Below are 14,763 nucleotides of genomic sequence, written 5' to 3'. Positions count from 1 at the left end.
AATCCATCTCAGTTGTTTTGCTGTGCCTTCTCTGAATGTGTTCTTTCGACAAGTAAGTGAGCATGTTAAATCCTTTTTTTTAACCACCAACAAACCTATCCTTTGTGCATTTCCTGGCTCCGTAACTTATCATCCGAATATATGTAATTCAATAAGGTTCACACTCTTAAACTTCCCACATACAGGAAAACTTTCATTCTGTTTGAGATAAAACAAACCACAACTCCCCGGCTTTTTTTTACAGTAAAAATCACAGAAGCATTTCTCATTTAAACAGACGTTCACAAGAGTCTCTTTTCTTTCCTTTTAATTTTTGGATCCATGATTGATCATCTATCCCTATCTAGCTCTAACTATAACCTATCTTTCCAAGTCACCACTTGGTTTGCGTCATCGCGCAATTTCCCTATCTCTATCCCTATTCTAAGTTTGAAAGGTATTCACCAGATTGTCCTGGATCTCGTTCAGACACTACCTGAGAACCAGCGAGTGGCTAAACTTTCCTCAGACTTTTGAAACCGCGGGAATCTGGAGCAGTATTGAAATCATACTCACTCCAGTGGCCACTTTCCCCTCGTCTCATCCAAGGCTAGTCTGGCTCTTAATTCGCAAGTTTTCGGCAGTCGTCCGTTGAGATCCCACTTCTGACACCAAATGTAAATGTAGATTATTTTCTCTCAATCTGGTTCAGTAAAATTACTGAGTCGAATACCTCTTGTGCTTTGAACAAAGCAGTCTTTATTTTACCGGCCGGCAAGACTTATCAGACAGAAAATATACTTTCTCGATCGAGCGTACACACTCCCTACGGGTAAGTGAAGTTACATCGTAAAGCGACAACAGTTATACAGTTTTGAAAATAGATAACAATATACAATTAGATTGACATTCTAACTCAGCCACTCATTAGTCAATCTATATGAGATGTTTTTACGAAAGCTCAAGCATTGCCTCTGAATGTTTCAATTTAGTGGTGTGACTACCAGCTGAGACCTTGCAATTCTGCAGATTTATCCATATACTCATTTCATGTTACAATTTATGTTATTGGCAGGATTAGTAACTTGAAACTTTGAGAAAAACTGTTAACTGTGCTGATATTGCACTATTTGCAATCTGACATTCTCCCAGCTATTCTTCCATGGCTTTATACATTTTCATATATCCAGTTTACTTTACTGTCCTTAATTCCATATATTCTGTTCAGATATCCACAAGATCACCGATCATTCTTCGAAACTCCAGAGAGTATCAGCATATTCTACACAATCTCTCACCATAGGACAGTCCTCTCATCCCAGGAATCAATCTGGTGAACCTCCGTTGTACCACCTCCAAGGCAAGTATATCCTTCCTCAGATAAGGAGACCAAAACTGTGTGCAGTACTCCAGGTGTGGTCTCACCAGTGCCCTGCACAATTGTAGCAAGATTTCCTTACTCTTATACTGTGGGCTATATATTAGGTACAATGGGCCGAATAACCTGTTTTTCTGCTGATTCTACGGTTGTATAAAAAGTTATGAAAATTCGGCCATCGCTCAGTAAACATATTTGTATTTCCTTCAGTGTGCAACACATGTGGGTGGAATAATGATGATTAAAACAATTATTCAGTATCTCACAGACTTGAATTATTTTTGTCAACTTGCTCTGCAAAAATGCTTTCCCTGACCGGGAATCGAACCCAGGTCACGGCAGCAAAAGCACCGAAACCTAACCACTGGATTACCAGGGAACACTGTTTGCAGTCTCTGCGATAGCTTTAAATATAGTCAGCTTACAATCACAGCTGAGAATTGTGCGGTGACACGGCGTGTAACTGGATTTGCTGGGAGCAGCATGGAGGCCCCGACCTGCGTGAGAACACCAGCGGCAGGTCGGGGCCATAAAAGGAGCGGTGAGCGGCGGTCTGGGAGCAGATTGGTGGTGTACCACGGCAAGGTACAGCGCGAGCTGGTGCAGGAGGGCGACGGCAGCGAAGAGTGATGTCATCAAAGTCCAGGTCGGTGATTGGAGCGTGGGCAGGTACAGCAGGAGCAGCGAGAGAGTGTGGAGGGATGTGATCGGGGCCCAGGGGCGGCGTGAGTTCAGGGCCAGGAGCCCAGGGGCAGCACGGGCCAGCCCACACTGCGATATGTGTGGGCACTGGGTCCGTGCAGCAGAGCTGGTCTCCAGTCGTCTTGGATAACCCTTGCCACTTGACCAAGACCTCGCTCTGTCAAGCCCGTGTGATGGCTGGGGTGCAACGGCCACCACACGTTAAAAAAATCCACGCACAGGTATCTTCCACCCTTCAACATGCAGTTCGGTACCTGGAATATTAGGTCCATCATTGAAACACCTGTGAACTCATTGTTTTTCGGCGTGGAAGCAAGTCATCCGCACTTCGAGGGACTGCCTATGATGATGATGAACTGGATTTGCTGCAGTCCGCGGGCAGCAGGTGATGAAAGCGGGCGTGAGAGGGTGAGTGTCAGGTGGGCACTGCTTCTGATGCTGTCTGACCCACGGTGGGAGTGGCCGGGGATTTTAAAGCCCTTTCATTGCACCAATGCAGGGTCAATGAAACTGTGTTTCAGGAACCTTCATGTATACAAACATGGGCACTCTGCACTGTAGACCTCCTGGTGCAACGGTAGTGTGTCTGATTCCAGATCAGAAGGCTGCGTGTTTATATCGGGGTCACTGTTCTTTTCCATATTGTTCTTCCGGAATTTAGATTTTCTTTGCAGTATCACAATTTGCTTTACCACCCATCTTTGTATCATCAGCAAACTTGACTCCATTACACTCGGTTCCTATATCCCTGGGATAGGGGAGGGAAGACACATCGGAGAAGTGTGAGCTTGTGGACCGGAGAAGTTGCAGCTGCTGGAGCTGTGCGTTTTCTCGGGGAGGGACGGGCGGAGAGCCCGCCGAGCGACCGGAGAAGCTGAGAAGCTGCTGTGCTTTTCATCGGGTTTGACACTGTTTAAAAATGGCAGAGTGCCAAGTTTTCTCTCCCTACTGCCCATGCGCGAAGGTGCCGGCAGTGTTTTCGGCGCAGGCATTTGGCTCCACCCCCCACTTCACCATCGACACCACGCCAGGACTCCGGGAACTGTACACAGCGGCCAGGATGGGGCGAGTTTTTTCCCGAGCCGTTTCCTGCGCGCAAAGTCGGTGCGCTTGAGGTCAGTGTGCCGACAAAACTGCTTGGGGAAAATCTAGTCCTTGAAGAGTAAGGAGTACACTGAAGGAAATACAAATATGTTTGCCGAGCAACTGTCAAATTTTAATAACTTTTTATACAACCATCGAATCAGCAAAAAAACAGGGCACTCGTCCCATAGTACCTAATATATAGCCCACAGTACAAGAGTAAGGAATTCTTGCTACAATTGTACAGGGCCCTGGTGAGGCCACACCTGGAGTACTGCACACAGTTTTGGTCTCCTTATTTTAGGAAGGAAATATTTGCCTGGGAGGTGGTACAACAGAGGTTAACCAGATTGATTCCTGGGATGAGAGGACTGTCTTAAGTTGAGAGATTGTGTAGAATGGGCCGATACTCTCCGGAGTTTAGAAGAATGAGAGGTGATCTCATTGAAACACACAATATTCTGAAGGGGATTGACAGGGTAGATGCTGAGAAGTTGTTTCCCCCGGCTGGTGAGTCCAGAACCAGGGGGCACAGTCTCAGGTTCAGGGGTCGGCCATTTAAGACAGAGATGAGGAGAATTTTTTTCACTCAGAGGGTTATGAATCTGTGGAATTTTCTGCCCCACAGGCCTGTGGATGCTGAGTTTCTGAATATATTCAAGGCTGCGTTAGATAGATTTTTGGAGTCTCGGGGAATCAAGGGATCCAGAGATCATTGGAGTTGACAAGATTGAGAGGGGATGTCATCGAAACATATAAAATTCTGACGGGACTGGACAGGTCTCAATGTTGGGGAAGTCCAGAACCAGGGGTCAGATTGTAAGGGATAACGGGTAAGCCATTTCGGACTAAGATGAGGAGAAACTTCTTCAATCAGAGAGTTGTTAACCTGTGGAATTCGCTGCCGCAGAGAGTTGTTGATGCCAGTTCGTTAGATATATTCAAGAGGAAGTTAGATGTGGCCCTTATGGCTCAAGGGATCAAGGGGTATGGAGAGAAAGCAGGAAAGGGGTACTGAGCTGAATGATCAGCCATGATCTTATTGAATGGTGGTGCAGGCTCGAAGGGCCGAATGGCCTACTCCTGCACCTATTTTCTATGTTTCTGTGTCCTGCTACTGCTTCTTTAATAATGGATTCCAATATTTTTCCAACCACAGATGTTAGGCTAACTGGTCTATAGTTTCCTGCTTTATGTCTGCCTCCTTTTTAAAATAGGGGCATTACATTTGCAGTTTTCCAATCTGCTGGGTCCTCCCCAGAATCCAGGGAGTGCATGTCCACAGATCCCTGAAAGTAGCAGGCCAGGTAGCTAAGGTGGTTAAGAACGAATATGGAATGCTTGCCTTTATTAGCCGAGGCATAGAATACAAGAGATGGGGTCGGTGGGGCAGGTTAGGCCACAGCTGGAGTATTGTGTGCAGTTCTGCTCGCCATATTACAGGAAGGATATGATTGCGCTGAAGAGGGTACAGAGGAGATTTACGAGGATGTTGCCGGGCGTGGAGAATCTTAGCCATGAGGACAGATTAGATAGGCTGGATTTGGGTTCCATGGAACAGAGCCTGAGGGGAGACTTCATTGAGGTGTATAAAATTATGAGGGGCCAAGATATAGTGGATAGAAAGGACCTATTTCCCTCAGCAGAGGGGTCAACAATAAGGAGGCATAAATTTAAAGTAATTGGCAGAATGTTTAGAGGGGAAATGTCTTCACGCAGAGGGTTGTGGGGGTCTGGAACACACTGCCTGAAAGGGTAGTAGAGGCAGAAACCCTCACCACATTTAAAAAGTGCTTGGATGTGCACCTGAAGTGCCGTAACCTGCAGGGTTATGGACCTCGAGCTGGAAAGTGGTATTAGGCTGGATGGCCTCATGTTGGCCGGCGCGGACACGATAGACCAAAATGGCCTCCTTCCGTGCTGTAAACATCTATGATCCTATGGACTTCTTTGCAAAGAGTTGAGGTGCGTGTGGGGTGATTTGGGCACATCTTTCCTCACATGACAACACTCCAAAGGCAACTCAACAGCTGTAAAGCACTTTGAGGCATCAGGAGTTCCTGACAGACGCTGCAGAAATGCAAGTCCTTCTTTGCAGAGTTTCGATGCAAATTTCAGGTAGCAAACCCAAAGCAAAAATCATACCCCTAGACCAATGAGCCAACTGCTTAACACAGGTGGAGATAAGATTTACCCATTATTGAAGGATTTTTAGTGTGTGTTGCTGTTCTTGATCGGAGGAGCACATGAGACGAAATCAGTGACTTTGCCTTTTCCAGATGTCTTCTGAAGCGCCGCACGGTCCCACTCCTGCAGTCAATGAGCTGTTGGGACGTTAATGTATCCAACATCGTCATCATCATAGGCGGTCCCACGAAACGAGGATGACTTGCTTCCATGCCGAAAAAGGATGAGTTCACAGGTGTTTCAATGAAGGACCCGAACGACATCCAGAAGGATGGAAGATGCCTGTGCGTGGATTATTTTAACGTGTGGTGGCCGTTGCATCCCAGCCATCACACGGGCTTGACAGAGCTAGGTCTTGGTCCAGTGGCAAGGGTTAACCTAGACGACTGGTGACCAGCTCTGCTGCACGGACTTAGTGCACACACATTTCGCAGTGTGGGCTGGTCCGTGCTGCCCCTGGGCCCCTGGCCCTGAACTCATGCCTCCCCTGGGCCCCGATCACGTGCCTCTGCAGTCTCTCGCCGCTCCTTCACCCCGATCTCGCCGCTCCTGCTGTATCTGCCCATGCTCCAATCACTGACCTGGACCTTGATGACGTCACTCTTCGCTGCCGCTGCCCTCCTGCACCTGTTCGCACTGCTCCCTGGAGTAGTCTCCCGAGACCTCCAAGCTGCTCCCAGGGTCGCTCGCCGTTCCTTTTCTGGCCACGGCCTGCCGCTGGTGTTCTCCCGTTAGTGTATTCAGGCTGTGGGTGGCCACCCTGAGCGCAGCAGAGGGGTTTCTGCATTAGTTCTGGGTGGGGACAGTATCTTTCCCCTTCTCTCTTCCTCTTGTCTGTATCCCTGTGCTTTTATTTCTCTATTTATTCCCCCTGTCTCAGTTTCTAGTGTTTAAAAGGGAACAAGAGATGAAATTGGTGTCTCTGTGGAACAACTTCTCTCACTCAATGTTAGATGCACTACCGTTGCACCATGAGGTCTCGGTAGCGAGCCGTTGACATTCAGGTTCATATATAAATATATATAAATATATCTACATTTATCATAACTGTTCCCTGGTGGTCGAGGGGTTAAGATCTGGTGCACTAATCTGGTTTCAATTGTCGATCAATTCGTCGCATAAAAATAATTGAGGTCTGAGAGACGATTAATAATTGCTGTAATCACCATGAATACCAATACTTTCTGTGATAGACCGAGCTTACAGACTATCTGGCTTCTCCTGCCCTTTGCCGGGCACGTGCTCCGGGTTTAATTTTGTAAACTGGGCGAGTTCGCTGATCGCGGGGAGACGGTAGGAGCCTCTGTGGCCCCACTGTGAGGATGTGGAAGTCAACACGGTGGCTGGGTGATCCGTGACATTTCTGTAAAGGAGGAGAAGGATTGATAACTTTCAGTGTGGGACAGAAGTTGTTTAAGGTGAGCCAACACATTCCCGATCAGCACAGAGGGAGCTCACTGGTCAGCTCCCCTCTGTTGCGGCTGTTGTGCCAGAGGTTTCTGTCGTGCAGTGGGTTTCATGTTTGCTTTACACGCAAAAGGTCCTTGTTTCAATCCAGGGCAGAAACATTATATTTAAACTTGCCATAAGGGAACAATCGGAGGAGAGTTTATTCTCCTGGCAAATGCTGCCTGACCGGCTGAGGTTTCCAGCATTTGCTGTTTTTATTTTCTATATATTCTCCTGGCAAAAGGGCTCTGTTATTCCTTAATTTCTCTTTATTTCACTTCAATAACTTTGAATGAGCGAAAACGGATCCACCGGGGACCTTTCGCGTGTGAGGCCAACGTGATATCCGCTACACTGCCGCCCATCAAAGGGCGAGAAACCACTGAATATAAAGGATGAGCTCACAAATATCAGGGGCAGTGCAGTCTGGTCAACGTCAAACCCTCCTTTCTTATTCAGCAGAGGCATGAACGGGAGTCAGATGCCACAAATTGTAATGAAAGATACAATACAAGTAACACTTCCAAATCTTTTCACTGTAAAATTATTTCACTTTATTTGAAATCCTACTGCGTTGAATCTGAAAATGAGCACCATGGGATTTTATCTTCACTACTGATTCTATTTTCTGTGCACGGTGGGAATAACTGGTGCTGTTAAATCTGACAAAAGTTGCCCCAGATTCCTGGTGTCATCGGCAATGAAGATTTTAAACCAGACTCCTAAAATACAGTGTGTAAAATAGGTTAACATGCGCAAAAACATAAGAACATAAGGAATAGGAGCAGGAATCGGCCACACGCCCCTCGAGCCTGCTCCGTCATTTAATACGATCATGGCCGATCCGATCATGGACTCGGGTCCACTTTCCTGCCCGCTCCCCAAAGCACAGGACAAATGATTGAAGTATCCGACTGTCCCTCAGTTAGCATTTTTTTCATTGTGCAAAAGAAGGTGAGGGGTTAATTAATGATGCATTCCCGTGAAAGCAACACAAAAGTCTTCGGAAAAAACACACGGTGACTGGCAGCTGAGCGTTGCTTCTCATTCCTGGTGGGAATGGGCAGGGATTTTAAAGCCCCTTGTATTGTGAAACCTTCATATAGAGGAACATCTCAGGTTACCTGTGTAGGCCTTGTGGTGCAACGGTAGTGAGTCTGATTCCAGATCACAAGCTTGTGTGTTCAAATCAGGTCTGGATCACTGTTCTTTTGGATATTGTTCTTCGAGAAGCAATATATTCTTTTCTGTTTCACGATAACCAGACCCTTGCTCCAAGGTCTGTCTCATTGTTTTCCCGGTGTCAGGCAGAGATACGCCTGCTGTCCTCATTTATTTCATGTGACAGGACACAAAAGTTCAAAATCAATCTGCCGGTGGCCAGATGCAGTTTTAATACTCAGGATGGCTGAGGTGTTGTGTTGAAATTGCAATCTGCTCTGTAAAGCTTGGCTTCTCATCCCACTTCTGACGTATTTTATTTTTCATCATTAAGCAAAACTCATTTGACACCACGACGAGCTCCTAAAAACTGGGATTCAGCAGTTCACCTACTCGCTTAACATTTCCGTCTGACCGGCTGCTGAAAGTGGAGATGTTTCCGCAGTGTAGCGGTTAACACGTTCGCCTCACACGCGAAAGTTCACCGTGCGGGAATATTTTCTGCAGCTTTCATGCATGCTCTGGGGTGAGTTTGTTCTCCTGTGAAAGGTCATACGATCATAAACATGTAAGAATTAGTGGCCGGAGTCGGCCATTCGGCCCCTCGAGCCTGGTCCACCATTCAAGAAGATCCTGGCAGTTCCTCGACAGCAAGTTTAAACATCTGTGGCGGAGCCAACAGGCGCCTGGCTGCAATCAGTGACAAAAACGTTTATTTGAGCAGAAGCCCCGTGAGATCAATCGGTCGATCATGAAACTCTTAATCTCGAATTTGTGGGTTCGAGCCCCACGTTAACTGTTAAAACATGTTCCATTTTGCACAGTGTGTTTCCGGGGTCTGGTTCAAAATGTTCATTTCTGGTAACATCAACAGGAGACTGGGGAAACACTGCGACTGACTTTAGAGCAAGAGTCTGGTTATTGTGAAACACCAAAGGAAATATAAATTCTCGAAGAATGACATCGAAAAGAAATGTGACCCCGACACCCAGAAAGAAGTGTTAAGGCAGAAGATTAAATGCTGCATTCCTCTGTGCAAAAAATTCCTTTCACAAACATTTCTTTGACAGAAACTGCACAAAACAAAAATGTTCCTTTCAAAGTCATTAAACTCCCGAATTTCCGCGTCCCCTGAATCTCCTGAATCAGATACCTCTAGTTTTGCCGACTCAATCCATGTCCCTTTGCAATGTTCTGCTTCCACCCACAATAGGAAATGTGCCACTAACTTATAGAATCATGGAATGGTTACAGCACGGAAGGCCATTCGGCCCGTCGAGCCCGTGCCGACTCTCAGTGAGTCCCACTCCCCCGCCCTTTCCCCGTAGCCCTGCAATTGTTTTTCCTTCAGACACTTATCCAGCTCTCGTTTGAAAGATAAGATTGAGTCTGCCTCCACCACCCTTTCAAGCCGTGCATTCCAGATCCTAACCACTCGCTGCTCAATGGTCACCTCCTGTTCCTATGTGTAAAGTCTGGGAAACACTCGATCAATTCCTGCCACACTCACAGCCTTTCTAAATATAGCACCGTCATTCTATTCTCGTAAAACCAGCTCCTGAAGTATAGGCCAGCTGTGTAGTTTAAAGCTCTGGTGATGTTCCTGACATTGCTGCAGTGTTTCTGTAATGTAGTGGTTATCAGCTCACACAAAATGTCCCTGGTTCGAAACTGGGCGGGAGCATTTTGAAAATGTGTTGAATTAATTATTCGAAAAAATGGATTTATTTATATTAGTGGTTCAATATTAACAAAACACAATGTCCCACAGCCTTGTTAAATTTTCTGATATCACTGTACAGTTCTGTATACACTCAAACTCGACACTTGAACTGAATGCTCATAAAAGTATTGGAGTGGGAACTCACTGGATAACAGCACAGCTGGCAATGTTAACGGAATATGTTTGTGCAACCAAAACGCACAATGTCAACCTGGAACTGTGCGGCACCAAATCCTCAGGGAAAAACAGTTAAAGGCTTCTTCCCTGGGTGGACTCGAATCACCAACCTTTCTGTTAATAGCCAAACGTGGTAACCCATTGCGCCACATAGACGTACGCAAATGCACCTTGCAAGACATCCCAAACCAGGGTGTCAGTCAGTTAAAGCTTCAGATTGCTCCAACCGGGATGGAACATGTCCACTCTCATTTTTATTTTTCACAAGAAAAGCGTGGGACATTCATCGTGGATGTGTGGAAGCAGTCTGGTCCCTCACACTGCAGACACTTCCATGTCACCGCCAACCAGCTCTCCCACAACCGGTGTGATATACCTTCCAACCTTCCGGTGCCTTGTCTGTGACGAAGTATTCTAATGGTCCCGAAGCCGGTATTAGGTTTTAATTCCTTTTCGGCTCCTGACTGCAGATATTCCTGTGATTAAATGTGAACACAATGCTTACAGGGACAGTTCGATTCACCGTTTCTTTGCTTGGTGAAATTTCAAAGATTGAAAGCGACGCACTTCAACCCCAAAACTCACCGACACGCAAACTCGACAAAACGTTGCATTTTCTTTTCATGCCAAGCATTTTGCATTAATGCATTGCAATGCCAATGCACTTTTTACCTGGCAAGACTGAATTACAAGGGGTGATGAACAGTGTGAAACAGAAACAGCTACTTGAGAACCCATAGCCTCGACGGTATCTGTGTGAATTGCTCTGCATCAATAATTAGCAGAGCGTTAAGAGAGGAAACTGACGGTGTGGATGAGAAAAGGCAGAACCAAAGTGTACTGTTGGAGGTGATCTTGTTGTTTTTGAGAAATGTTTCAAAGATTTTACATTATCTGTTCACTGGTGTAATGGTGAGCACTCAGAATTCTGAATCCAGTGATCTGAGTTTAAATCTTTGTGGAACCTGAATGCTTGTTATCCCAGCTGCTGAAAATTTGGGACAAACAAATGAAAGACACCTGGTGCTGGTGGGCAGTCTTGTTGCCGTTGTCATTGATGCTTGATCTACAAGTCTAGTTGTCAATTCGTGTGCTCAACCATCAGTTACCTGTTACAAAATGTTGTAAACAGCTGTCTTGCTCTTTTCACTTCGTTGCTTTTAACGTCGAATTACCCGCACACACTCCGTTGTAGTAAAGGCAGGATCGGATCTCTTATTTGAACATTCATACAAAACAAACCAAGTATGAAAGTTACTGAGAACACTTCACAAAGGCAGCTTGCTTCGATTTCCGTGGCTGCTTGAGACACACACCTTCCGAATGACCAGTGTCTCTGGCGTCTGCGTGTGTGAGTCTCATCTTTATTCTCTTATTTCTTTGCATTTAAACAATCACAGCTAACGGCTTTGAGAATAGTTTAAGACACAGACTTAATATTGCTTGTTTAACCTACATATGTCATTAAATAGTAACAAAGGTACAATCAAATATTTAACATCCAGACAACGACCAATTACTCATTTCAATGGCTGAAGGCACCACATTGTCTAACAGTCTCTTTCGATCCAAACTTCAATCTTCCTGTTTTTTAATCCAAACTTCAGACTGCGTGCTGAAGCAAAGAGTTCAGCAATGCGGGACTGTGCTCCCACATTCCCCCACTTCTTCTCCTCGCCTCTCTGCAGGTCTTATCTGGGTAACAGACATTTGCATGGTGGCTCAAGCTCGCTCAACAGCATTGTCCAGTTGTAATCCTTGTTTTCCAACACGACATCCACAGTAAATCAAAATGACCAGCACGGTCAACTGAACCAGCACCAGCATAAGGACAGGGTGTATCATTGTGTTCATCACACCTGTTGCCGTCGGGCTCCATCCCAACAATGACTCCCACCAGCTCACATGTTCAAACTGGTCCAAAGTTGTGTGAACCTTCTCGATTTCCGCAGTGTGATGGTTAATGTCCACAACGATTGCTTGATTCAAACTCTGTAGCTGTTGAAATTTTGTATTCCATTTCCGTATTTCCTTCTTCCAAATAGCAGCGCGCTTCGGGTCAAAGTAGGGTTCTTGTAGATTCAGATTCTGAGGATGCCATTTTAAAGTCCGTTGGTCTGTGATCACCATATCCATTTTTACTTAAAAGTCAATTTTCAATTTTTGATGTTTCCAACTGAATTCCATGCTGTTTAAATTCAGAAATATAAACTCGCAATCGGTGTCTTCAACCAAGTCTGTTGCCCTCTGCACAGGTTTTAACAATTTCCTCTGCTTTGTGGGAGAAGTGTAACAACATGCAGTAAAGGATGACGGAAATGCTGAATAGTCAGTCGAGAGACCCAGTCCTTCTCTCAGTTCACCCTTCGGAACTGCTGTCATTCACTCTCTCGACATTTGCAAAAATCCAACTTCTATTTCACATCCTTTAAGATCATGTTTGTAACTCCCACATTTGATCTTTTCACTGAACATCTCATCAGTTCTGAGACAGCCCATTCCTGCAGAAACTTTAAATGTTTCTGAACAAGCCTCTCCCACTGCTTTCATCTCTGACTGTTCAGTAACTGCTCCTCGTGTATCTGGGGTGTTGGGGAACAGTCTCTGAAGAGGGGAATCCCCTTCCTCCAGGAGCACCTTCATTTGTCCGGCAGACACTGTGTCCATTTGCCGCTGCCCTTCCACACAAGCCTCGATAAGGGTATGGCCACCCCTATCCTGAAGCAAGGGTCCTAAAGGAACGACATGTGTGGTTGAGGCGCGGCATCCCAATAGGGATCCTCCCTCACCTGCGGAATCTACCCCCAAACTCAGCAACTGAACCGAGGTATCATTCCTGTCTGTGTCTCCAGCTTTTCTTTCCTGATTCTTCAACTTTTCTTTTAACTTTTCTAATTCTTTAGCCAGTCTACCCCTGTCCTCTATCAACTGACGGCCACCACCTGGTCCTGCTCCTTTTATGTGACTCCTCGCGGGATTCATCCACTCAGGCCCTTCTGCCTTCCATCGCTGTAACCCCTGTCTCACTTCCATGACTGAAATTCCTGCAGCTCCCTGATACAAGCTTTCTACCCTTGCCAACCATTTATCAAAACGTTCGTCCCCACCCCAGGCATCTACTTCCAGAACTACTGACGGGGGTAGGAGAGTCAAAATGATCTCTCTATATGTACCATCCCCGTAATGACTGATATCAATCCAATTACTTCCAAAACTTTTACACAACTGGAATATACGTTCCCCAGCTTCCCTGCGTCCTTCCCCTGGTAATAATGCAAGCCGCTTTAATAACTGTGGCCCTGAATGAGTAACAAAGATTGCAGCTATTATTCTACCAAGCATGAGACTTGGAAGTTGTTTCAAAACCTACTACCTTTCCCCGGTGATTCCCTAAAGCTCGCAGAACCATGTGAACCCTCGGTTTCTCTGATATGTTCCCTGACTGCCACCATCCCAGAATATTACACCACCACTGGGCAAACTTATTAAGATCCTGAAGAGGTGCAGGTCTCACTTCACTAAGGATAGCTCTCATGTCCTGTAACTGTACCCCTCCTCGCTCATACCAGGTATCCCCAAAACCACTTAAGGTCGTGTTCCCTTCACGAGCTCCACAGGGAGTAGAGGAACCATGATCCTGCTCTCGCCTTGTCCGCTCGAGCGTGCTTCCCCCACTCTCCACATTACCGGAAGGTCGTGTGTAATGTTTTGGGGTGTTAAGCGTCTGAGTAACCGAAGAGGCATCAAACTGCTCTGCCTCCGATCCTAACGTTGCCACGTGAACCACACGGGTTCGAGGCTCCGAAGTCAGAGAAGACAACGGAGCTGTGGATGGGAACGGTGGGCATTCTCCCTGTCCCTTAATCCCCTTTAAACTCTCAGACCCGGGGAATCCTCCGAATACCACCCGGCTTTATCAATTGCTGTCTCCGCTGGCCAACCTAATACCACCATCTGCTGCAGCTTAGATATTCCTTTCTCTAGATCTTGTTTACACTTCTGTTCATCAGCAAGATGCTGATCCTGTGTCAGAACAGTCCTGGCTGCCCCGAGTGCCTGAAATCACCAATTCTCTACTTCTTTACTCAATGCTGTTAGCTGCTCTCTGAGTTCTGAGACTTCCCTATCTCGAGCCTCAGCCTCTTCTCCTAACGTTTGAATCCCCAGCATGAGACACTGCAACACGAACGCTTTTCTCTTTTTATCACTTTTTAACCCAAACACTTTAATCTTTTTTAACTGGACACTCTCCACTAAAGGACTGCCGTGTCTCTCTCCATCCTCCTGTCATTGTTTCCTGTCTTATCCCATAAGTTCCCCCTTTCGACTCAATCCATTCATTAAGAAATGACTGGACTTCAACTGGAATATCCCCTGAGCCTCCCATTACTAACTGAAGATCCCTTTAATCACGACAACTAAGAGAGTGCTCACCCCTCGAACTGATGTGTGGGAAACACTTCTTCCAACAACTCAGCCAACTTTCTGCTTCACGTCGGGGTCTTCGAATAAGCTAACGAACTTTTGAAAATCTCGTCGGGGTCACCAAAATGTTGTAAACAGCTGTCTTGCTCTTTTCGCTTCGTTGCTTTTAATATCGAATTACCCGCACACACTCCGTTGCAGTAAAGGCAGGATCGGGTCTTTTATTTAAACATTCATACTAAACAAACCAAGTATGAAAGTTACTGAGAACACTTCACAAAGGCAGCTTGCTTCGATTTCCGTGGCTGCTTGAGACACACACCTTCCAAATGTCCAGTGCTCTGCTGTCTGTGTCTCAACAGTCCATAAAAGTCTCATCTTTATACTGAAAAAGCCTTTGAACTCTTATTCTTTGCATTCAGACAATCCTGACGAACTGCTTTCTGAATCGTTTGACAGACAGACTTAATGTTGCTTGTTTAACCTACAGATCTCATTA

The sequence above is a fragment of the Pristiophorus japonicus genome, unplaced genomic scaffold, assembly GCF_044704955.1.
Source record: "Pristiophorus japonicus isolate sPriJap1 unplaced genomic scaffold, sPriJap1.hap1 HAP1_SCAFFOLD_147, whole genome shotgun sequence".
NCBI lineage: Eukaryota > Metazoa > Chordata > Chondrichthyes > Pristiophoridae > Pristiophorus > Pristiophorus japonicus.
The sequence above is the reverse complement of the archived record's forward strand: the minus strand, read 5'-3'. Positions refer to the sequence as shown.